Source organism: Pseudoliparis swirei, chromosome 7 (assembly GCF_029220125.1).
Source record: "Pseudoliparis swirei isolate HS2019 ecotype Mariana Trench chromosome 7, NWPU_hadal_v1, whole genome shotgun sequence".
NCBI classification, from domain to species: domain Eukaryota; kingdom Metazoa; phylum Chordata; class Actinopteri; order Perciformes; family Liparidae; genus Pseudoliparis; species Pseudoliparis swirei.
Genome location: NC_079394.1, coordinates 26,071,168 through 26,096,434, shown reverse-complemented (window position 1 = coordinate 26,096,434; position 25,267 = coordinate 26,071,168). Strand labels below are relative to the sequence as shown.

Here is a 25,267-nt window from a genome sequence, read left to right as displayed (position 1 = left end):
GAGAGGAGGCAGGAGAGGAGAGGAGGCAGGAGAGGAGAGAGGAGAGGGAGGAGGAGAGGAGAGGAGGAGGAGGAGGAGAGGAGGAGGAGAGGGAGAGGAGGCAGGAGGAGGAGAGGAGAGGAGGACAGGAGAGGAGAGGAGGGAGGAGGAGGACAGGAGAGGAGGAGAGGAGAAGAGGGCAGGAGGAGGAGAGGAGATGAGAGGAGGGGAGGAGAGGAGAAGAGGAGAGGACAGGAGAGGAGAGGACAGGACAGGACAGGAGAGGACAGGAGAGGACAGGAGAGGAGAGGAGAGGGCAGGAGAGGGAGAGACAGGAGGAGAGGAGGAGGAGAGGAGGAGAGGAGAGGATAGGAGAGGAGGAGAAGAGTGGAGGAGAGGAGAGGAGGAGGAGGAGAGGAGGGACAGGAGAGGAGAGGAGAGGAGGAGAGGAGGAGAGGAGAGGACAGGAGAGGAGGAGAGGAGAGGAGAGGGACAGGAGGAGGGAAGAGGAGAGGAGAGGAGAGGAGAGGAGGGAGGAGGAGAGGAGGAGAGAGGGGAGGAGAGGGGAGGAGAGGAGGAGAGGAGAGGAGAGGAGAGGAGAGGAGGAGGAGAGGAGAGGAGAGGAGAGACAGGAGAGGAATGAGAGAGAGGAGAGGAGAGGAGAGGGGAGGAAGGAGAGGAGAGGAGAGGAGAGGAGAGGAGAGGAGAGGAGAGGAGAGGAGAGGAGAGGAGAGGAGAGGACAGGAGAGGAGAGGAGAGGAGAGGAGAGGAGAGGAGAGGACAGGACAGGAGAGGAGAGGAGAGGAGAGGACAGGAGAGGAGAGGAGAGGAGAGGACAGGAGAGGAGAGGAGAGGAGAGGACAGGAGAGGACAGGAGAGGAGAGGAGAGGGCAGGGGAGAGGAGAGGTGAGGAGAGGAGAGGAGAGGACAGGACAGGAGAGGAGAGGGCAGGAGGGGAGAGGAGAGGTGAGGAGAGGAGAGGAGAGGACAGGACAGGAGAGGACAGGAGAGGACAGGAGAGGAGAGGAGAGGACAGGAGAGGAGAGGGCAGGAGGGGAGAGGTGAGGAGAGGACAGGAGAAGAGAGTAGAGGAGAGGTGAGAGGACAGGAGAGGGCAGGAGAGGAGAGGATAGGAGAGGAGAGAAGAGGACAGGAGAGGAGAGGACAGGACAGGAGAGGAGAGGACAGGAGAGGAGAGGAGAGGACAGGACAGGAGAGGAGAGAAGAGGACAGGAGAGGATATGAGAGGAGAGGAAAGGGCAGGAGAGGAGAGGACAGGAGAGGAGAGGAGAAAGAATAAGAGTTGAGGATAGAGAAAAGGAGTCGAGGGGAAGAGAAATGAGGGGTGAAGAGGTGGAGAGAAAAGGAGAGGTAATAAAAGAGGGGAATAGAAAGAAGGAGAGAAGAGGTCAGGTCAGGAGATAAAATAGGAGTTGAGGTGAGAGGAGATATAGTACAAAAAAAGTTGAGTGGAGAATACACATGTAGAAGTAGAAGAGAGGAGAAGAGGAAAGGAGAGGAGATGAGAATAGAGGATAGAGGATAGGAAAGAAGAGGAGAATAGACAAGAGGAGACAAGTGGAGAGGAGAAGAGATGAGGGAAGGGGAGAGGAGAAGGGGCTGAGGCACAGGAAGCACATTCACTCTCTCTGTATGGTAATGCTCCTTCCTCCCATCTGATCAGCATGGTCCCCTCCACACTCATTGGCTCCCTCCTCGCTTTCATTAGTTTTATGAATTATGGATCTGCCCCCGCATTAAAATGCTGGGCATTATGCCATTTGTGATGCAGTTTTTTGCATTCTTCTTCTCCCTCTTTCTTTCCTGTCTCTGCCGTCTTCCCCCACTTCACTCTCTCCCGTGTGTGTGTGTGTTTTTTCCCAGAGACACATTCCACGATTACCGCGGAACTATTAGGGCCCGTGCTGAGCACATTTCCATACCATCATACGCCCCTCGAGATACTGATGGTGAACAATTTGCCGATTTTGTATGCGTGCGCACGCACCGCCACAAACGGCGATCTGCGACGGCGAGATGCGACGGCGTCGGGACGGAGCCGGAAAAGAGGGACGCGACAAAAACGGCGAGACGAATTTGACCGACATGAATTATAGAAGAAGATAGAGGGAATGTTTGTGGACGAGAAAAGGAGAAGCGGACTCTGAGAAAGAGGCCGAGAGGAAGAAAAGGCCGAGCCCGCCGGTCTCCGCGCCGCGAGGCAGCGTCGATACGGTGCGGCGGGGAGGCTGAAACGGGACTCTGCGTAATAACGGCTCGCTAAAAACATTACGGCCACTCATAAAGAGCCCGAGCTCGCTTTAATGGCTGCCGAGATGTTTCCTTTGGCCAGACTGGGAGGGAGGGAGGGAGGGAGGGAGGGATGGGGGACACATCAGAACAAGATGGGGAAGAAAGAGCAGGTTTGGGCAGGTCAACTGGATCCGCCTTCAGCTCGATGATCCGTGCGATTTCCCCTTAAAAACCCCAAACCGAGTCGACCCGTCCACCCAGCCGGTCTTTCGTTAACGGGCTCACAAATAGCCCCGGCTGCGGTCGGGTGAACGACATCGACCTCTCATTGACTGGTTTTACGAGCTCCTCTGACCGGCGTGAGAAACCGTGGTACTCGAACCTCATGGAGGTACTGCCCAAAGACCCGACTCAAAGCACACACACACACGCACACACACACACACACACACACACTGTGGAACAGCATTGCCCCAGACCGCACATACTTTCCCCATGCTGATGGTGGAGTTGCGGAGTTTTACAAGAGCCGAGCTTCTCCTCCTCGCCGCATTTCTCGGTTAAAAAAACAAGATCTTTTTTGGAAACGCACGCCAAAGCAGGCTTTTAACTGATGATTCAGATTGTTATGGTTGGATTGCGAACTGAGAGCGAACACACATCACAGAGAACTTAAGCGCTGGCCCGATGCGTCTCTCCCCCCCCCCCCCCATCGCAAACTCCCAGAAAAGAAAAAAAGTAGTAAATCAGGTTACAAGGTCAATCAAAAGGCAAAGACACGGGCGCAAAAAGTGCGAGACGAAGAGGCGAGCTCAGGCTGGAGGTGACGCTCAGGCTGACATCTGAATCATGAAAGAAAAAATAACTGAACAGGAATGTCAGAACTGTTTGTCCCCTCTGTTGGTTTTGTGTGGCTGACGTACAAATCCAGGCAAAAATCAGAGAAAATGCTTTCGGCCATTTCTGAATGCAACTTAAGAGAGAGAGAGAGACATAAAGAAAAAGGAGGGGCAGAGAAAGAGAGGGAAAAAAAGAAGAAAGACTGAAGACCAGGATTGGTCCTTGAGTCGAGTGGCACTTCGGCATCCAATCATGTTTCATCATTTCTTTTTCTTTTTTATTTAAATGACCGCAAATGGAAAAGATTGAGGGGCTGATGATGGTTCTGGATCCTCTTGACTTCCTTTGTTTGGGAAGCAGCTCGGCTCGCATCGTTTCTTTGCATGTCGAGCTCGTTGCCTCGGTAGGAAGATGAAGCTGGCGACGGCACCTGTATCCTTTTTGAGACCAGATCCACTTTGCTTTAGCCCGGTACAGCTTTTAATACATCACATTTAATTTAATAACACACGGAATGTTGTTTTCAGGATGCAAAAATAAAAAAAAATGAATGAAAGCAATACTGAAAGCCAAAATACTGGCAGTTTTCCAGACAGACTGGCAGCCTGATCTCGACAGCACTGATCTGACCGCACAGCTCCGGCGGGCCGCTGAGACGCCGTGGAGAGGAGAGGGCGAATGGAAAGGACGAGACCCTTCCTGCATCCTGTCTTTAAAAAGCTCACTACACAATACTGAACCGTCGGCGCTCAGCCTTTAGATCAAACAAACTCAATCCGAATGCCATTTTAGCAATCTCTTTTTACAAGGGTCACTTTGTGTGAAGGAGTCGGGGAGTCACGGCAACACGGGGAACTGGGGCTTCGAGGCTGCGTGCGATGGCGACGTGACGGTCCACCTGCACGTTAGAAAACACAGGCCGGGTATCAGAAATGAAGCCAGCGCGATGCGATCCATTCGGTTTGCGACTGCCGCTTCGAAGCCGCGAGTTTGGCATATTGGCCGCCGATTTCTTCGCTTTTTGGCAACCAGAAGCGACTTTGTGAAGGTGGAGCCAAGTACATCCGACCTATGAATAAAACACCTTTTTTTTTAGACGACCAAAAATGTTACACACCGCTGTCATGAACTGGAAACACACTGTGAAAGAGTTTAAGTTGCATGGACAACTCCCAGAGTACGTCGTGGCAGCGACCGGTCAATCACAAGGCGGCCACGCACTAAAGCAGGGGTCAGGAACCTTTTTGACTGGGAGAGCCATAAAAGCCAAATATTTCTAAATGTATTTCATTGAGAGCCATATAGTACATTAAATATGTCTTGCTTTTAATGCGACTTCTGGTGCTGCATGATGCTACGGGGGGGGAGAGAGCGCCGGCATCGGAGCTCTGCGGCGCGAGCCGGCGAGCCGATAAGTGTTAACGCGACACGTAGAGACAGAATGACATGCTGCTGTGTAGAGACGATCAATAACAGACGTTTTGTTTTATAAAAGAACAAAGACGTCTTTAAGAAAAGGACCTAAAATGACTTCTGCTGTAATCTGGCGCGATAGAGAAAATTACAGGGGGGCGGGCGGAGATTTTTTTTTTTTTTACTCAAAATTGTCTGGGAGCCATATGCCGTCACCGGAAGAGCCACATAAAGCATACCCTGCTTCATGGGCTCTTTAACTAATAAATTATTAAATTGCAATCGTGCTGAATTGAAGAAGAAACGAGCGATTGAGAGCATAAACTCGTGTTCACTATGATTACTGAGGTAATAAATCAAGTGAGAAGTAGTCCTTCTCTCTTAGACATCGATACAATCTGACTTGAATGGCCAGCAGAGTCGCCCCCTGCTGGCCATTAGAAAGAATGAAAGTAAAAGACTTCCTCGCATTGGCTTTACTTTTCTGACCCGTTTGGAAACATCAACAACTGGAGAAAACGTTGCGATGAGATCCGGCCGTGATGTCCTGATGGAACCACACACGATGACACTCGGCCTTTATGTTGAAATGCAAAACTCTGAGCATCCAAACACAAAAGGACGGCCTGCATTTTGGGTGACATTTGGGTTTCGTGTCGCTTGCTCTGACGTTGTGCCGTCGTATAGTTTATCGACTGGTGACGTTGGAGTTTTGACACACGAATTCTGCCACGAGCGAGAATAATGGACCTCGTGAGTGAGAGAACAACAGGAAGTGACCTCACGCCGAGCCTCTGCATCAACATCCCTCCCACTCTTTACTCCCAGGGGAGCAAGCTAAGAGACACACAGGGATATGGGCCCTTTTATACCCCCCCCCCACTTCATCCTCTGATAATCTATTCTGTGTGTTTGATGTCCGTCTCTAGGCTCGCTGAACAAATCCCATCCCTGCCCCCCTAATCGCATTACTGCCTAAAGGTGTAGTGCGCTCTGGGTAACCGGACCTCGCCGGTGCCAGCACGCCACTCCACTACAACTCAGTCCCGACTGCCAGCAACACGAGCATCACCCCATCGCTCCCTTCCAAGAAGCCTGGCACAAACACTCAAAGAAAGTCTCCATCTCGTCTCTCGCCAACGCCACCGCCTGATGCAGTCGGTTCAGGAGCAGCATCGCCGCCCCCCCCCACGAAAATAAAACAGCTCAGAGTGAACTGGCCAAGGCCAGAGAGGAACGAGAAGAGGAAGAGATGTCAAGCCAAAGCCGGGAGAGACGAGTGGGTGACGTTCGAGAGCCGCTCCGACCGCTTTTCATGTGGCGCTCATAAACACACGTGAGCTATTCAATGTGAATCCTATCAGATCAGAGAGAAACGGGAACGCTTGACAAAAAAAGGGAAAGGGAGTAAAAGACGTTAAAAAAAACAAATGTTTTAAAAAAAGAGGGCGGAAAGTGGGCCGAGTTCCGAGTTCCATAGCAACAGCAAAATGTTTCTCAAACATCCTTTGGAGCAAGACTCTGTTTGCGACGCTTGATTGTAGACACATTTAAGCATGTCGCTGTGCGACGCGCCAGAAATCACCGGAAGGATCAAAGCACAGTTTTGAGGGAATAAATCAAAATAAAAGAGGGGGGGGGGGGGGGGGGGTACAATGAGACTAAAAGAAAGGAGCAGGGACGAGCGGTTTTCTTACCTGGATTTGATGCAGCCAAATCAGCAGAAACGTAGAAGAGGAGGGAAAAAAAGACAGAGAGAGAGATGTTGATACAGACAGGATTATATCAATATTCATCGGCGCACGTGCGGGGCGGCGGATGCGTGTCCCCGCCCCGACTGTTTGTCCACTGGGAAGCTTTGTTCCGCGAAGCCTCGTGTAAACACGGCCGTGGAAACATCCCTGATTCGAAGTCCGCATCAAAGCTGGAGATTCACAATCAGACTCCGTAGCTAAAGCTAAGATAAAGCCCCGCAAGGGGGGTGGGGGGGTGGGGGGGGGGCTCGTTTCCCACAAGTGAAGTGATCTGTGCGTCCGTACAGTACCTCTCACTGCGAGAGGGGAAATAGTGCCTTCTTGTGTCAGAACGCAGCTCGAGATATGATGGAGACTTTTAGAAGCTGAATCGGACGAGCGACTTCTTGTGTTTGCCGATTGATTGATCCGAGGAGGGCCGGGGACATCATGACGACGGTGTATCGCAGGCTGCGTCTGCGGCGTAAGCATTTAATCCACCGGAAGAAGTCCCACGCATCGGCACATTGTTTCGCCAACTCTCTTCCCAAAGTCATTTCCCCGTGTCACCCCGACTAATTTCCCCCGCACATATTAACGAGAAGCTCCTACAGGGGCTGCGACCTGAAGGGTTGGCGGGTAGACGACTAATTAGGGGAAGTTCGGAGTGTCGCCCGAGTTGATGTTCGGTGAAGACGAAGAAGTCGCCGCCTCTCAAAACCAGTTTTAAAAGCGTGTCGCTGCGACCCGCTGCGAGACCGCGGCGACTCCGAGGAAAGCAGCGCGGGAAAAGGACGTCGAAACCAGAAACAACCAACGTGGCCGACGACGGCGACCGCTGGAAGATACGAGGCCGAGGAACTACCCATACACACACACACACACACACACACACAAACAACAGCTCTCTGTTGGCTTTCAAAACAAAGGTATTAATCATCATTACACACAAATATACACACACACACACACACACACACACACGCACATAAACACGGGCGGGCCGCCGGTGTCGGTGTGCCTGCGGGGCCCGTCAAAGAGACGTACTGACACCTCGGCGCAGCCTTTACTGCCGCTGTCATGGCAACCAAGGTCAAGTGGTCTAAAGCTCCATGTGCGTGTGTGTGTGTGTGTGTGTGTGTGTGTGTGTGTGTGTAAACACGCAAGAAAGGAATTGTAACCCGCTCCCAGATGAAGAGGGAGGAAATAATGAGCTAGTTGCTGTCAGGAAGACAACACAAGTCCCTCGGCTGTGCGGCGCCACACCTGTCCTGCCCCCCCCCCCCCCCATACCAGAGCGCCAGACCGAAAGGCCGCTGAGCAACAATGAAGCGGCCAAACGATGCACGACAAAGAAACGTGAAGCGCGAGTCTGAGGCTCCTCCCATCGGCGTTGTCACCCGCCTCAAGGCCTGCGGCACACTCGCAGGATTTTTCAAAACGACATGCTACACCTCCTGAACCGTCACAATGCTTCCCCTCCCCCCCCCCCCCCGCCCAGCGATTACGTTTTTTATTTCATAAATGTAATCACGTTTTATGTTAGCGGGGGTGAGCGTTTTTTTTTTCCGCGCGAGCCGGCCGGGCCGCCGTGGCCATAAAGCACTGTGGGGAAACTCTGTGTCGAGCAATAACACAGTCGTGACACAGCGGGAGACGCCGGGTTTTATTGGTGTTCTTCTTTTTACGATTATGAATGATGATTAAAAGTTTGCACATGATAAACCCTAAACAGAGATTTTGCGTGAAAGAGCTGACGAGGCAGGAGAGGAAATGTGCGACAAAAGGATCTCAGGTCAGCACCTTAAACCCCCCCCCCCCCCCATCAGGGCACCCTCCTGCCGCCATGACCTCTTCCTGCCCCCCCGACCTCCTTGTTTTTGGGCTCCCCTTCGAGAGCGGCCCTCGACAGAGAGGAGCCGAGTCCTTCCTCCTTCATGCGCAGACTAAACACAATGTCAACGGTGACTTTGTGCAGAGGATTTGAAAAGGGGGGGCGAGCTCTTCAAGTGCAACTCGGTGGTTCATCTCACTTCCATCCAGCCCGATTTATTCTCGTTGCAGCCACTGACGAAAAGAAACGCACCACGGCGCCCGTCGGAGCCGCCGTGGTGTCACGCCCAACGCCATCCGTCACAGTCCACGAAAGAGGCGTATCAAGTATGAGCAGGGTTCTTACACATGTTGACCAGTGGATTTCCAGGACTTTTCCAGGACTTTAAACCAAATTTCCATGACCAAACTGAAATCTCGGTATAAACATGAACATTTTTGAAAATGTTGCGTATCGAGAGCGTACGCCGGCTTATATTTTGAGCGTCTTTCTTTAAAAAAACATATAAATGATTTCAAACGCGGCGTAAATGAACATGTGATTATAACAAATGTCCATGACTTTGCCCAAACTTTTATGATTTAAGTTTTTTCCATGACTTTTCCAGGCCTGGAAAAGACCATTTTAAAATTCCATGACTTTTCCAGGTTTTCCATGACCGTACGAACCCTGTATGAAGAATAAAAAGAAACTTTTCTTTTTGCACACGCTTAGCAGCGACACAGGCAATCACAGTTCGCTGTCGGCGGAACGCTCGCCGCTTCAAAAGTGTCACAGAATGATCTGTTGCGTCATATTGACGTGGCGTTTTACATCTGTAGGGACCATGAATGGACATGGGGACACTGGACGCTACTAGAACTCGGGCTGACGCAATGAACTCGTTTTTATCATTTACAGACTCGCTGGTGTAGTCCAGTAGCGCTCCCATCACACACCAGCTTCAGGATCATCAGGGCTTTTTTTGCTTTTGCTCGCCAGGTCATTACCTTCGCATTGAAAATGCGGAAGGTTACGTTTTGATCGCCGTGTATTTATTTATTTATTTATTTGTATTCGTGTTACTCGCATAACACAAAAAGTATTAAACCGAATCGCATGAAATTTGGTGGGATGATTGGTTATTATCCGGGGACCATTTGATTAGATTTTGGGCTCGATCGGGTCAAAGGTCAAGGTCATGAAAAGGTCAACATCTTCTTTTTACCATAGCACGGTCAATTTCTATCCAATTGGCATGCAACTAATGCCAACATGTTCATAATCCAATGCCCAATCTTGTGATATGCGAAGGTATGCGCTCTACAGAGTGCCCGTTCTAGTTCTTATGTTTGTTTTCATCAATCCAAGGATGGAAATGTGGTCATTATAGTGGAAGGGAAGAATTAAGGTTGGGTGGGAAGTAATAGAAATGGGAACACGGGCTTCAACAAGAAGAATCAAGTGTCTGCGGTGTAAACAATAAGGCCACCAAACATGTGCACACACACACACACACACACACACACTCACGGCTGTTGAGGCTATTGCCTGATACCAGAGACGAGCATCTCCTGTTGACCTCTCTCTCTCTCTCTCTCTCTCTCTCTCTCTCTCTCTCTCTCTCTCTCTCTCTCTCTCCTCCCATCTTTGTGACACTTGTTAATGTCAATTACCCCAGTTCTCCGTCTCAATTCATCTCCTCCTTCTCCTCTACAGCGTGTGTCCCCCCCCCCCCCCCCTAACCTTTTTGTATCTGCATTACCCATCCGACGTCTTCGTCTCTCTCTTTCCCCGGTGTGTTCGTTGCAGGAGCTGGAGACAAATCTGACCTTTTCAGTGTAATCATCCCTTTGGCTCCATTATATCTACACCCCGGGTCCAATCACCTGCACACACACACACACACACTCTCTCTCTCTCAAGCACACCTCAATAAAACAGCCCACCAAAGGTTAATCCCAGAGTCAGAGCAGCTGTATCGAGAGACGTGACGGTCGTCCGTCCCCCAAAGATGCGCTCGGCGTCTCCTCGGGGGCTCCTTGTAAAGCGGGAGTCGGCCTTCAGTGGGACCAAAGTCCACCGGTGGTCACACTGGGAATTCTGGTTTCGCAACTCCACGGCGGTGTGGCTTTGCACACGGGGGCGCGAAGAGGAATTTGAAACGTGGAGCGGGGCGCTTGCTGTGGATTACGCCGACGGGGCTTCGTGACCGGTGGTGATGATGATGATGATGATGATGATCACGCACATCTGCACTCGTGTTGCGTGTGTGTTGGCCGGCGTTAGTACTCAATGTGTCCAGAGTTTGTCAAATCACAAAGAAATGGCATTTTTAACCACTTGGGGGAGAGATGGGGGGGGGGGGGGGGTCACCGAGACACATTTACTTCTGAACTACAAGGAAAGGCAAAAGTGGGAAAGGCTTCACCGAGGCTTCCAAACAAAACCTTGAGACATCAGGGAGGAGACAAGGAGACAAATGACACGCTGGCAGAGGGAGGGAGGGAGAGAGAGAGAGAAAAAGAGAGAAAGAGCAGAGGGACAGATCGCGTGAAGAGGAGTAAAGGACAAGGTTGTCTCCTAGCCTGCCTTCCATTCACATTACATCACACTAACAGCGATTCGATTTGCGGAGCGTGCTCACACACACACACACACATACTCACTCACACACACACACACACATACTCACTCACACACACACACACACATACTCATTCACACACACACATCCCATCAATTAGGAACAAGCCATCCAGTGATCAGTAAAAGCAGCCTTCCAGCTCTTAGTTGGGACAGCGTGTTACGGACGGCGGCTGCTCCTCTGCCTTAACTCAACTTTCCTTTTTTTCATGATGTCTGTTTTAAGAGGGGGCAGAATAATTAATTACTGGTATCATTCCAATAAAGCCATTAGCGGTCACTACACGTGCGCTCTCGCTCGCTCGCCCTCTCTCCCTCTCTCTCTCTCTGATGGATGAGTGTGCTTGAAAGCGGCGGTAATGCAGGATTTCTTTTAGGCAAAAAGAAACAGTAAAGCACTCCAAATTGAAAATAAAAAACAGGCCTACCACAACAAAGCGGCCGGGTTATGGAAAAACAACAACAGCAGCACGTCACCTGCTGGCGTAACTCTGTAGCCCCTCTGTCCCTCCGCCTCTGGATGTGTGATAATCAACAACTTTGAATTTCCTGTTTCCTCTCAGCACACATACTTACACTAACACATCATAACCATAAACAACATTAAGGATAGTCTGTCTAATCATGAACGCAATAACTAATGACCGCAGTTTCTATGAACATTAACAAAAACAAGAAAAGAAAACAAGAGAAAGGCCACTAATGGACAAATAAGTACCAGCAAAGTTACTGTGGTGTAATCAGCCACTTGCAATCAGCATGATGAGAAGAAGAGAATACAGTTGTGGGTTGAGACGCACACCACATAATAACAGAGACTTCAATGCTCGCTCTCTCCCTCCCCCTCTCTCTCTCTCTCTCTCTCTCTCTCTCTCTCTCTCTCTCTCTCTCTCTCTCTCTCTCTCTCTCTCTCTCTCTCTCTCTCTCTCTCTCTCTCTCTCTCTCTCTCTCTCTCTCTCTCTCTCTCTCTCTCTCTCTCTCTCTCTCTCTCTCTCTCTCTCTCTCTCTCTCTCTCCCTCCCTCTCTCTCTCTCTCCATTATCCGAATCTCTTATCCTATGTTAAGGTGGAGCCCGGCTGACATGAGGCCTAACCCCAAGGCAGGCTTCAGGTGGCCGGTCCATCACAGGACACACCTGCAGACAGACAACCACTCACACCTGCGGGCAATTTAGAGTCCAATTAAGCTGAGCTGCACGTCTCTGGACTGTGGGAGGGAGCCGGAGAACCCGGAGGGCAGCTGGACAGTGACCTGATTTGCTACACTCGCGCATACAGATGTTGTCGTATGTCCTCGAGTCAGCTTAATACAGTGCACACACAGCTTCCCTCTCCGTCGGCGTCTCAGAGTGGAGCGTATTGATTCAAGGGGGTCAGCGATCTGTTTCGGAGCGGAGGCCTGATCAATTAAGTCTCCATTTATTATTCACGTCCTGTTAATTTCCCCTTGCTGTGGAAGGGCAGGAGTGTTACGGGGTTATCTTATCAAGACACCGAGAGATAAGAAAAGACAGGAGCTCTACGCTTCCATCCTTTGGAGTATGAAAACATATTTTTGTAATATATTCTGATTTGCTTGCTCTGCAAATAATAACAAAACCGCTGCACCTGTGTGCTGTAAAATGTGGACGGGAGGAGAAGAAAAAAATGAAAAAACAAAGCCACATCTATATGATGATTCCTCATTTCCTCCTTGTTCTCACTTTCCCTGAGGACGCCGTGTGATAGCCAGCGCTCCGTAATGGTCCCGGTGCGGCGCAGCTTTTAGGGCTAAATTGATGTCAGTGACACCGTTGTAGGTTTGCATAAAAACGCTGGAAAGAAGAGCGGAAGAAAAAGTTTTCTGCTGGCGGGTTTGAGAGCAAATTGACAGCCGCCCCGGCAGTGTCTGCACGCCGCTTCCAGATCCTCAAAGCCTCGCGTTGCTTTCTTGCAATCACAGCCCGGTACGCCGGGTGTCTCTTCGAAGCCGCACACACGACCAGCTCTAGGCTGTCAACACACCTCGGCAGAGTAGCGGACGCTTTTGAAACACCAAAGGGTTTTCTGAGAATAATTAATAAATTAAATTAAATTAAATAATATAAATATATATATATATAAATATATATTTATATTTATTTATTTATTTATATAAATATATTTATATATAAATATATATATATATATTTAGATATAGATATATATATTTATATATAAATATATATATATATATATATATATAAATATATATATTTAGTAAAGACTGAATTTATAAATATATAATATATATATATATCCACAAACTTAAATGAATTCTAGCTATGAATGCAAGACGGATAGTTAAACACATACAATTACGCAAATTAAAAGCGACTCTGCATGGATGAGATGAGTGTGGGTTAGAGCGTTGCCTCTGCTTCTTTTTATCCTGCAGGATACCGTTTGTTTTTTTACGCTACACAGCCGGCGAAGTTAATGAAGCACCTTGACTCGTTGCAGAAATGCGAGGCTTCCTGGATGCGGGGTCAGCCAAACCCCTTACGGCGCGATGGGGTGCGACGTCAAACTGCGACGCAACATCTGTCAAATCACAGATCCTGATGCAGATGGGCGGTTGAGGATCGTCATGGGAACCCATCCTTTATATGTACCAACAAATTATCGAAATAAAACAAGCCGGATGAATCGGTGACGGAGTTTAGTGAAGGCTGAATCTCTTGGGCCACCGTCCGATTTACTGCTGGATTAAGTGATTTTAGCTGCCATGTTTTTTGGAAGTCGCCAACGACAGTTAATCGGCGCCCGTGACCACGCCAGGCAGCGAGGACGGCGATGACAACGGCCGTTGCAGCAGCATCTCATAGGGAGTCGATCAACTTGAGAGTTGCTCGGGGGGGGGGGCCAACAGCTTGAGTTTGTTAGCCCTCATCCAAAATGTTGGGGGGGAGACAACTTGCCAGTTTTCAGCTCAAAACCAGACACATTCGTCAAAGTTTGGACGCGGGGGCCATCTTTTCATTAAGAGAAGATCTGTGCCCTGACATTTACAACTCCCGTTAAAATGAAGATGTATTACATATTTCACAAGGTGGCGAAAAAGGCATCCATCCTACTGCCTCACCATCCCCCCCCCCCCGCCCGCCCGCCCGCGCGCTCGTGAAACGTTGTGCAGTTAGTGGCTTATTAATTTAAAGTGGACCGCATCAGCCTACCCAGGGTGAATATGCTAATCAACAATTTTGAGGCCTTATGAAGTGTTTTTCACGAGGGGCTGTAAAAAATATTTTTTGGGGGGGGGGCATCGCTCAAAGTGACGAGCCGAGGAGAGCCAGCCGTCAGCCAGTGGACCGGACGAGGAGGCGGGCTTCACTTCAAATGTGGACCCGCGATGTTTTTACATGATCAAAGCTCTTAAAGTTTATTGTTTTGTGGACGAAGCATTTCATTTACAGGTGAATTTTACAGGTGATCTGGCGGCCCCGGTGGAGGCCGACGACGACCGCAATAATTCAACATTCCTCTGTGTCGTTGCTCATAAGGGGATTATCGAACACCTTTCAAGAGGTACTGCTCCTACCAATCTATGGTAAGGTAGCTGACAGAGCAGAGAGAGAGAGAGAGAGAGAGAGAGAGAGAGAGAGCACCGAACAAGCCTCGCTGCCCTGATGCTACCCATGACATCTTTGACTCTCACAGACGAGGCACTGATGATGATGATGATGAGTACGAAGATAGGACACAGGACCCTCCGTCCCCGTGTGGGACTCGTCCTCCTGCCCGCCTCGCTCTTCGTGCCCCTCGCCCTCCACATGTCATCTGGTCGTGTCCACCAGCCATCACAGTGCAGCTCCTTCACTCTGCTAATGAAGCCTCTCTCTCCCTCTCTCTCTCTTAGGAATAAACAGATCAACAGCCATAATTCTGATAATAAAGTTGTATTGTTCGAGTCATTTTTTAAAGAGACTTTTACTGATTTTAAATCATATTTAATGGCGTAATTAAATGTAATTTCATCTTCCTTGTTGTTTTTTGATGGTTGGTGGGACTAAACCAGGGAGAGACCACCTTGTGCTTCGGGGGAACTTCTTCCAACAACTTCCCCCAAAGACCAAAACACTTAATCAAGAGAAATGTCTGCAGATTACTGGAATGAATCATTTCTGGCAGCCTCAAAAAGAGGAGACGCACTTTTAATAAAGTGTTTTGTACCATTAGGACCTAAAAAAGGCTGTTTTAATGTGTGTGAGTGTGTGTGTGTGTGTGTGTTTATATGAACATCAGTGTGTGTTTGTGTGTGTTTGTGTGCATTTATATGAACATTACTGTGTTTGTGTGTGTGTGTGTTTTTCTGTGTGTTTATATGAATGTTACTGTCTGTGTGTGTATTTATCTGAACACTAATGTGTGTATGTGTGTGTGTGCGTGCGTATGTCTGTATTTATCTGAACATTGATGTGTGTGTTTGTATTTATATGAACATTACTGTGTTTGTGTGTGTGCGCGTGTGTGTGTACTTATATGAACATTACTGTCCAAATATGTGTGTGTGTGTGTGTGTGTGTGTTTATATGAATGTTACTGTGTGTGTGCCAAAGTGTGTGTGTACTTATATGAACATTACTGTCTGTGTGTTTATATGAATGTTACTGTGTGTTTGTGTGTGTGTGTATTTCTATGAACATGTCTGTGTGTGTGTGTTTATATGAATGTTACTGTGTGTGTGCGTGTGTGTGTGTACTTATATGAACATTCCTGTCCAAATATGTGTGTGTGTGTGTTTATATGAATGTTACTGTGTGTTTGTGTGTGTGTGTATTTATATGAACATTAATATGTCTGTGTGTGTGTGTTTATATGAATGTTACTGTGTGTGTGTGCCCACGTGTGTGTGTACTTATATGAACATTACTGTCTGTGTGTGTGTGTTTATATGAATGTTACTGTGTGTGTGTGTGTTTATATGAATGTTACTGTGTGTTTGTGTATTTATATGAACATTAATGTGTGTGTGTGTGTGTGTGTGTGTGTGTGTGTGTGTGTGTGTGTGTGTGTGTGTGCGTGTGTGCATGTGTGTGTGCGTGCGTGCGTGTGTGTGTGTTTCTCAGCTTCTGGCCGTACTGCATGTTTGTGCGTTTCATAAAACGCTCGAATTGTTTTCTCATTTGGCGACGTCCAAAACCTCATCCCACAAGGTCATCGACGCCACAATCTATTCATGTTTTGCTCTCTCCGGGTTATGGCGAGCTCTTCAAACCCCCCGCCTACCACAACCACCTTTTTACTGCCTTCCTCCATATTTCCGCAGTTCCCTCAATCTGCTGCCAGTAGATTTCCCACCAGAGTTCACGCTGCTATTGGAGATCCGGAGGATCAGAAAGGGAGATATACCCTCAACCCCAATGTGGACCCATACACACATCCCCCCGCGGTGCTGCCTTTCCATTACAATTCACACTTACTGTACATACAAATGTGCACACACACACACACACACACACACTCACACACACAACTCTCGGGACCTCTTTTAATAGTGTTTGGCTTCTCGGGGATCTGACAGGACCTTGGAGCGGAGGAGAGTTTAAACAGTGATTGCTTTGATGAAAGGAAAGATGACGCCAGAGAAGGAGGGAGGGAGAGGGCTGGGGAGGGAGGGAGGAAATATGGATCCATTAAACGAAGGAGGATGAATGGAGCGAGGGACAAAATAAAAGTAAAAGAAAGAGAAGGAAAGTAAGTCAGGGGGTGAGAATGTATAAGCCTGCGCAAATAGTTATTACCGGTCTCTGAAGGGTGGCGGCGTGAGCTGAATAGACTGGGACTTGGAGACCACTGTTACCGCCGGCGATAGGGGACCGCTTCACGGCCCTGCAATCTGACAAAGGCTTAGTAGGTAATGGAGGCAGACCTCCGACAGCAGAAAGAAAGGGGGGGGGGGGGAAAACACATCGGAATTTTAGCGCGCCGTATAGGAGCCGAGCGTCGGATAAGACCGAACCCTCCTCAGGTCCGACGGATTAAGTGTCAAACGTTCACTCGTGACTTGTCAAATGCGAACGCTTGAAACTCCCGTGACTTTGGACGTTCGTCTGAACCGCAAGCGCGAGAATACCGAATCTCATCCCGGCTGCCGCCGCGTCCCCCCGACCTCGTGACCTCGCCTCGCTCGGAGAACAAGAAATAATAAATTCACACGCAGACGTGCATTTGCAGAAAGAAAGGAGGGGACGAACGCAGCACGGAGCGGACGGTCTTCTCAAAGACAGAGGAGGCGGACCGGAGATGAAGTGATGAATGGAACGTCTCCAGATAGGAGATGGGGGGGGCAGATTGTTCCTGGGGGTGTCTGGAGAGTGTATTGTTCTGCTCCAGAAACATTGCATTTCGAGGCTCATATTTTCAGAGCCTGATCTGAACAGACGGGCCATATGTCAAAGTAAAGTGCTGAGTTTAATGAGCAACACCTGACTTAGTAAACCACCAGTTTGAAGCTTTCTCTAGATTTGACTAAATAATGTAACGACTTCACGAATAGTTGCTGCAGCAGCTCCAGGTGCCTCGGCGTGCAGTTCTGTTCTTAACCACAGAAGATGGGAGCAGGCAGCTGGCATGTGCAGGCTTTTCAGAGGCTAAACACACACGCACACACACACACACACAAACGCACACACACACACGTATATAGGAAAACAAAGACAATGAATAACAATCAGCACAGTATTTGTCCCCAGGAGCTTCTAATACAAACCAGGTGAGCAACAATAGCAGTTAATGACTACAATTTACTCCGTTATTCAGGTCCCATCACAGAGCACGCTTTAAAATACCAATTTGAAATAGTGAATCAGCCACGCAGCAACAAAAAACAAAAAAAACGTTCATCCCTGGAGACTAATAGACACACGGATATCCCACCATGCCAATGCGAGCCGACGCGCGGTCCTCTCCATCCACTCGGCGTGCTGCGAAACCCACAACCTACTTTCTTCTTCTTCTTCTTCCTCTTTGGTGCCTTCCCTCTCCCGCGCTCAAAACCCCGGGTAATATTCCTCACGCAGGCCCGCTTGCCGAGCATTTGAGGCTCCCCGAACAGAACGCGCGGCTCTAATGCGCAATTACCCTCCTCGATGGCGGCGGCTAATTACGGAGGTGTCAGAAAAACAGGTAGCTGGGGGGGGGGGGGCACACACCATGATGAGGTGCTGGTCCGCCACATGGGACGGAGGGGCTCAATTCATTAAACCCCGTTCCTTGGGACCGGCGTCACGCCCTTTGCTCTCCCCGCTCTTATTTTGGCGGGGCGGCGGATGTGCTGTGGGTACGAAGGAGGCCATCGCACAAACGAATGCAGCGCGGAGGGGAGCGGGGGGGGGGGGGGGGGAATGCACAGAGCCGAGAAGGCGATGGGGAAGGACAGAAGGGGAAGCGAGGGGAAGGAAGGAAGGAAGGACGGTATCGGTGGAGCCCGACAAACACAGAACAGAGCACGGCGCTGGTCGGCGTGGAACAAGGGCGCGAGGACATGTGCTCATTTGATGATAGAGAAATGAGGCATGAAAGGACGAGCATAGACCAGAACTACTTTTGAATGTGCCTTTTGTTTTATTCATCTGTGACCCGGCATCCCAGAAGCCACAGAGAGCAGACGAAGAGAGAATGACGGCTTTCGCTCCTCAAACGCCGGGCGGCCGAGCCCCGCGGCCTCTTTACCATTTAGATTATACCGGAAACTTTCGGACCCCAAGGTACGGATCACCATAATAAGCCTCCCCCCCCCCCCCCGCTGCCTACCACCTGTTGGCCAAATATATTCACAAACAACAACCTCAATGTGCAGGAACCCCGACCACAAAAACACTTGCTCAAAAAGAAAAGAAAAAAAGAGGTTGAGGGAGAGAGAGAGAGAGAGAACCGCTCCCATGAACTTTCCACTCGTGCGTTGCTTTGTCAAAGTCGAAGCCAACGCCGGCGCCAATTAAAGAGAGCGCTTGCTGGGAGGACAATTAATGCCCGTTGTAAAACGGACGTGGAGAAACAGGAATGGCGTCTCATAAAAAGGGGAAAGAACTGGCGCTTCTGGAGGAGGTGATTTGAAGGCTCGGCGAGCGAGCTGGACGGCGCCGGCGGCACACGTCACTTCACGGGTACGTCTCTGCACCATCGCATCACCTGCCGGCAATTAGGACGCCGGTTCTGGTGAGACTCGCGTCGCATGGAGCCACGGAGAACAGCAGGGGGTCGAAGCCGCCGGACAGGGCCCCCTCACACATTACTGTCAAGCTTGTGTGTGTGTGTGTGTGTGTGTGTGTGTGTGTGTGTGTGTGTGTGTGTGTGTGTGTGTGTGTGTGCGTGCGCTACCAGGGGAGGATGGGTGGAGAGAGTCTCTCTCTCACTCTCCCCCTCTCCCTCCCTCTGAGACTTTGTTAAGTCTTTAATACAAAATAAATAAAAGGAGGATTTCATATGGGAAATGTAAAAAAATGGGAAGAAAAATTATCTTCTCCGGTTGAAGAATGGAAGAACTGGATAAATCAGACGTATAATAACCCCACACGCGCATTTTTCTTTTTTTCACTCTGCAGAAAATGCTCCTTCGGAGTGTAATTAATATGAAGAAGAACAGAAAGCATCAATCCACGATGAAAAAAAGAGGGAATTGGACCAAAGCTCAAAAGATGAGATCAACTCTCAAAACAAAAGACGTCAAATGAGATCAGAGGGGATATGAAACGAGAGGGGGTCGCTCCGAGGGGAGGAGAACTTCTGGAAGACGCACAAACGGCTCCGCACACATTGTTGCGTTGCGGCGTAAAAAAATATATCAAACGCCGTGTTCTCACATGTTCTCCGTTAGCTTGTTCGCTGGCCTTCATGTCGGGTAACGGGCGCATGTAATAATACATTCTAACAGAGGGGGGGAGACCCACACACGGGGTGGGGGGGGGATGGATTTAAGGGGAAACATATTTGGTCAAAGTGGGATTAATAATGTTGATGTTAAAGGGTCAACAATTGTCTCATGTGGTCCAGCAGCTGTGAGATGCTGGCTTCCCCGCGTCATGACGACATGCGCACGTCACCGCTGCCGAGGCGCTTTCTTCTCAGGATTCGGCGTGATGCTGTCATCTGGCATTCACAAGTGGTACTTCACGGCAATGCGGCTGAAAGAAAATCCAAAAGACCCCTGCTAGTTGTCATCATACATATTGTAAAAGTCGTGAAAAGTCGAAAAAAAACCTTTTGAAGCAAACTGGGTGAAGCAGACACGTCTAGAAGACTCTTATGGACTCTCGTGTGGGGATTAGATGGATAGAAGATGAGTTGCTTGAACCCCTTTTCATGCGGCCGCTGTGTACCTGCTCGGTATCGCATCACGTGACTCCCCTGGAAACCAGAGGCGACCCAATCGGATTCCAGAGACGCAGGGCGGGCGGGACGAGCGGAGACTTCGGTCTGAAGAGGTCGCGCTCGTGCTCCCGCCGAGTGAACTAACCGCGCGTGTTCTGCTCATTTAGTCCAGCAAGGGGTCCGGCGTGCACAGGGGGGCGAGGGGACGCCACCGGACCGCCGCCCGAATGCAACAGCCGCAGCTCGCCTTCGTCGTGTCGTCCCCCCCCCCGCACAAACTGTTCCTCCGTCTTCCGATGCTCGCCGAGGTGCTGGAGTCTGACGCCGCCATTACTCAAAATTAATAACCGCGGCGGCATGTTTATCATTGCGCACTTTCACACCCAACCTGCCAGAAATAATCACCTCGGTGGGAGCGCGTGCGTGACGGAGAGAGAGTTCGACAGAGGGAGAGAGAGAGAGGGGGAGAAGGTGGAGGGAAAGAGAGGGGAGGGAGGGACGGAGAAACACAGAGAGACAACGAGAGGAGAGATGACGTGTGGAAAAGGGACGGAAGCAGAGAGAATAAGCGAGGTGAACGACGTGAAGAGAACCCCCCCCCCTCTCCAAGTTAAAGGAGGAATTTCTTCTTTTTTTTGAAAGAAAGAAAAAGAAGAAGCTTGAAATCAGAGCGGATGGCGGCGGCGAGGCGAGGACAGGCGAAGGCCCCTTCAGCACCTCTCCTCAAATACGGAGAGAGAGGCGGCGGAGGACTAATGTCTGCCGGTCGCCGGTTCGGGCTCCGCTGACCCATGGCATTTAGAAAACATCCAATAAAACCCAAAAGGAGAAAAAAGAGAGGGCGGCGGGGAGCGGAGGAGGAGAGGAGGAGGGGGGGGGGCTTAAAACAGTTTGGCTCGGGGAAACACGTGTGCAACGGGGTTATACAATAGATAACATGACCTGGGGGGGGGGGGTTTCCACTCGGCAGTTTCCCGAGGTCAGTGGGAAACTTTGTACTTTTACTCTTCGTGAGCAGCGCCGCTCGGCGGTCCCGATTCATTGTCAAAAGTTGTAAGTGGGTTAAAAGCCGAGCCGGAGGAAGCAGCTCCTCAGACCGAGGCCCGCATTCATCAAACTGACAGACGGATACAAAGGTTTTTTAAAAAGTAGCACCATTTATAAAGCTTCATCGTACTTCATTGTACATAAAGGCTCTTTCTTTGTATAAAAGACCTCGTCAATTAATTTGATATTCCCATATCCATACTTTCGTTACCGTACCCCGCTGGTAGCATTCGAGCCTCTGAGACGGGACTGGAGCATTTTGTGGACGTGAGTTATGAAACCAGCGTCTCGTCTCCCCGGAGGGGGGGTGTTTCTCTGAGACGTCGGGTTTGCTCCAGGAACCGTCCGCCTGTAGTTCGGCCCGTTTACGATCATTTTCATTCCATATTTACGGGATCGGAGCTCACTTGTTAATTCCACGTGTTAAGTGCTACCGCAGATTTGACAGATTTCACACGAGTCATACCAAATACAGCATCGAACTCGTCGGAGTGACTCCTCAGCTGGGTTAAATCCTCCGGCCTGCTCGGCGTGACCTTTCCGAGCATCTCAAAGGGCACCTCCTTGACTTTGCCGTGAGAAGGAGCAGAGTGCTCGCTAATCTTTGCCGAGTCTTTTCCTTTTTCTCTGCGTTTTATTTCTTTTTACACTTCAAGTTTGAAAGTATCCTTTCCGGCAACTCTCAACACTCTTGACAAACACCGGCCCCCGGTCACCTCCGATGCGGCCGAGCAAAGTACAGCGGCTCACTGTCGTTTGACACGTCGTCGATCATGCTGATGTATCGCCGGCTCATTCGATTTTTCGGGGGGGGGGGTCAAACCTTCTGCGGCTTGGAACGAGCCGCCCATCGCCAACGCCTCCAGATCCACGAGACGTAGCTTCGTTCGGAGAAGGTGCGTTTCTGGGAGACTACTTCTCCAATTGTTTCCTGCTTCATGGGCTCCTGAAAGTCAGAGGGGGGTCGCCCCCGGTCATCTCTCCGTCGAGTGCGGTTTCGAGCGCGAGGGGGGCGGGGTCAAAAGAAAATGTAGAACAGAGACAATTCGGGCTGTGATTTGCGACGCTCATAAAGTGATGCTGATATGCAGGGAATGTGAGCCCGGAGGTTGAGATAGGGATGAATATCGATTCCCCTGTTTGGATTAGGCTGTCGGAAAGAGAGAGAGAGAGAGAGAGAAAGAGAGAGAGAGAGAACGTCAGGGCTTTCGGGAAATGCCAAACTTCCAACAACGCCGATCTCGTAAAAATAAATGACTCATTTGCTCCGAGCATCTGCTTTCAGCAAAGACTTCCAGCCAACTGACCAGAGCTCGCACACAAACACACACATGGGGAGACGGGGGAGGGGGTGTGAGGGGGGGGGGGCACATAAATCTGCATGTCAACACAGGCTGTGTGTCCAAGCAGCCCGGTTTATGTTAGCAGAGTAGATGCCGACTCCACTGAGGGGGGCTTCACCGCAGACTTTTGTTGCGACACACTCGCACTAAAAGGAACAGAAGCATGAGATTCAGATTTTTTTTTTAAATGTAATAAAAAAAATGTTTAATCTTCTTACACCTAGGGAGAAAAACTTTTACAACAAATAAGTCGCGAAACAGAATCAACAGTCTCCGCTGGGAATAGCGGGACTCTAGATATAAAAGAATCTTCACAATGGTCACAGAAATGACAGATCCACCGCGCGCACAACACAAAAGCTCCCCGAGCTTCTGGAAGACGACACCAAGCGTCGAAAGAAAAATGAAAAAAAATGAGAAAAGAAAACCATTCAACTTGGCGAGCGCCACCATTTGCTCCGCCGTTCCACTTTGATCATGATTTCAAGACGCGGTGACATTTGAAAAACACGATCCCACATCCGTCCGCCGTCATCGGCCGATGAGGATGCGGAGAAATGACGGGGCCGCCGCGGGGCCGCCGCGCATCGCTTCCTCGTCTCCCCGAGAAATGACGGCGGACGACGACAAAAAAAAATAAAAAATGAGGCGTCCCACTGTCGCAATCTGCCCGACGGTCGGGCTGCAGCAATGGGACGTCCGCGTTTGGCCATCATCTCTCCTTTCTTCCCGACGCTGAGACGCCGTTTTGGGCTATTATGAGGGGGAGATGAGGGGAGGAGAGGGGACGCGGTGTTTATTTCTTTATTTTCCTTAAAGATGAGAGATGATAAGTGCGAAAAAGAGAGGAGAAGGGACGGAAATAATGACTCAAGTGCTTTACCGCCCACAGAGCCCCATCTCTCCAATTGCCCCTTGTAAGGGAGGGGGGGGGAGAATTGATCCTGGAAATAAGGGGTCATTCCCGCCGCCTGTTTACCTGTTCACAGCACACTGTCATCAGTTTCAAACACGCACACCAAAGCTGACCCAGCTGTGCCCTCCGAGAGATAACGGGAGGGAGGGTCGAGTCCTCGCTGTGACAACAAGTGTGTGTGTGTGTGTGCGTGTTGACTCCCAGACAGCAGTGACCCCGATGACCTTTGTACCGTTGAATCTCGAGCCAAATAAACCGCCTCGGCCGCTCGGCAGATACGCACCGACAGTCTGGAGCAGAAGTGTCACCGATAAGAATCTCTTCTTTTAAACGGACAACTTCACACATGCTGAGGTGTGTGTGTGTGTGTGTGTGTCCACGTTTGTATTTGTGTGTTGATGGAAGTCGAAAGCTCAACAATTCTTCGAATCGAAGTCCGAATTATTGACCAACTGTTGAAGTTCCACAAAAAAAATGCAAGAAAGCCACACACACACACACACACACACACACACACCATTTTAAATTCCAATATCCCAGAGGATTTGACCAAACTCCAAGCTTTTTTATTTATTGAAAGGAGGTAGTAGAAGGTAAGATATTACCATAACCTTCCCACCACAGGTCTGCGCCCAACACAATAACGCAGGGAAATAATTTCACACACACACACACACAAACACAGACACACACACACACACGGATGCATTGTTGCTGCACCGTGGTAAATTCAATAGTGTGTTCACACTCTTAAGCCAAGAGTGGGAGTACAGTCGGCAGAGGAGCCACAGCCGCCGCTGTAAATCAATAGATTAAATAGAAAGGTATGAATAAAACACAAGATGATGAATAAAAGAGGAGATGCTTTTGCTCTCGCCGTATTCTGTGCAAGTTGAGAGAGAAAAGCGGAAAGAAAAGAAGGCGAGCGGCAGGGGAGATGACCAGGGAGACAGAATTTAAAAAAAAGTTATTGTTGTCCTTTCAACTTCAACTGCCTTTAACCCTTCCCTCTGCAGACGTGTGCGTGAGAGCGGAGCGTCTCCCGAGGCAGACACACTCCGTCTGGTCATCTCTTTTCATGGAAACCTTAACGTCTGCAGCTTTTCTCACTGCAGTGGATTTCTCGTGGCTTTTTGGAAGAACATTTCCAGAGGCCCTCGATGTGTGACGTCTGGCCCGTTTGTGGAGATCCGCAACAGGCTGCAAGGAAAACTGAAATAATCCCATCTTCATTCTCCACTCCGGCTTCCATTCCTGCTTCTACTCGCAGGAGAGCGAGTGTCGCCACGCAGATATATCCGTCTGCTTTTCAGGCAACATATTGTGTCACACCGGTGTCCGTGTGCGTGCTCGTGTCCGTGCACGTGTCCGTGCGAGTGTAAGTGTCCGTGTCTGTGCACATGTCCGTCGGGGCGGTACTCCGCGGCCACGTAGAGACCGAGACGGCGTTCTCGTGTCGGTGAGGTAAGGAGCGTGAGGCCGTGGAGGTGTAGAGCTGTCGGTTGAAGCGTAAATGAATTCCATATAGAAAACTACATCAAACTAAATGGTCATGACTGAAACATCCATGTAACCTGGCGATCGGTAAAAAAAGGCAGATGCTTGGAGCGTGGACATAATTATCGGACATTGAGCTCCAAAAGCCGTGTTGTGTGTAGAGCCGTTGAAATCCTTCGTGGACGAATAAATGAGTTGATTTAATTGAAAAATCAGTTAAACTGCTTCCCCATCGTCCTCCCCAGATGAACGGAGCCCTGTGGGGTTCGTCTCCTCTGCTTCCACCAAAACATTCCCCCCCGAGGCCGCACCATGCTCGACGCGTTTCCTTCCTTACGACGCTTTCGCAAAGCCGATAACTCTAATCTCGCTCCGCCTTGTTCACGTGCACTTTGAGATCAGATCACAACACTTCTGGGACCGTTCATGAGTCAAATAGCAGGAATGTGCATCGGGTC

General features: G+C 49.8%; 1 protein-coding gene across 1 annotated transcript in view; it reads right to left on the bottom strand.

Annotated features, from left to right (window-relative positions):
* The window catches only part of fbxl17 (F-box and leucine-rich repeat protein 17), a 217,129-nt gene that overhangs the window by 106,655 nt on the left and 85,207 nt on the right, over nucleotides 1-25,267 (bottom strand). The window lies entirely within an intron of this gene.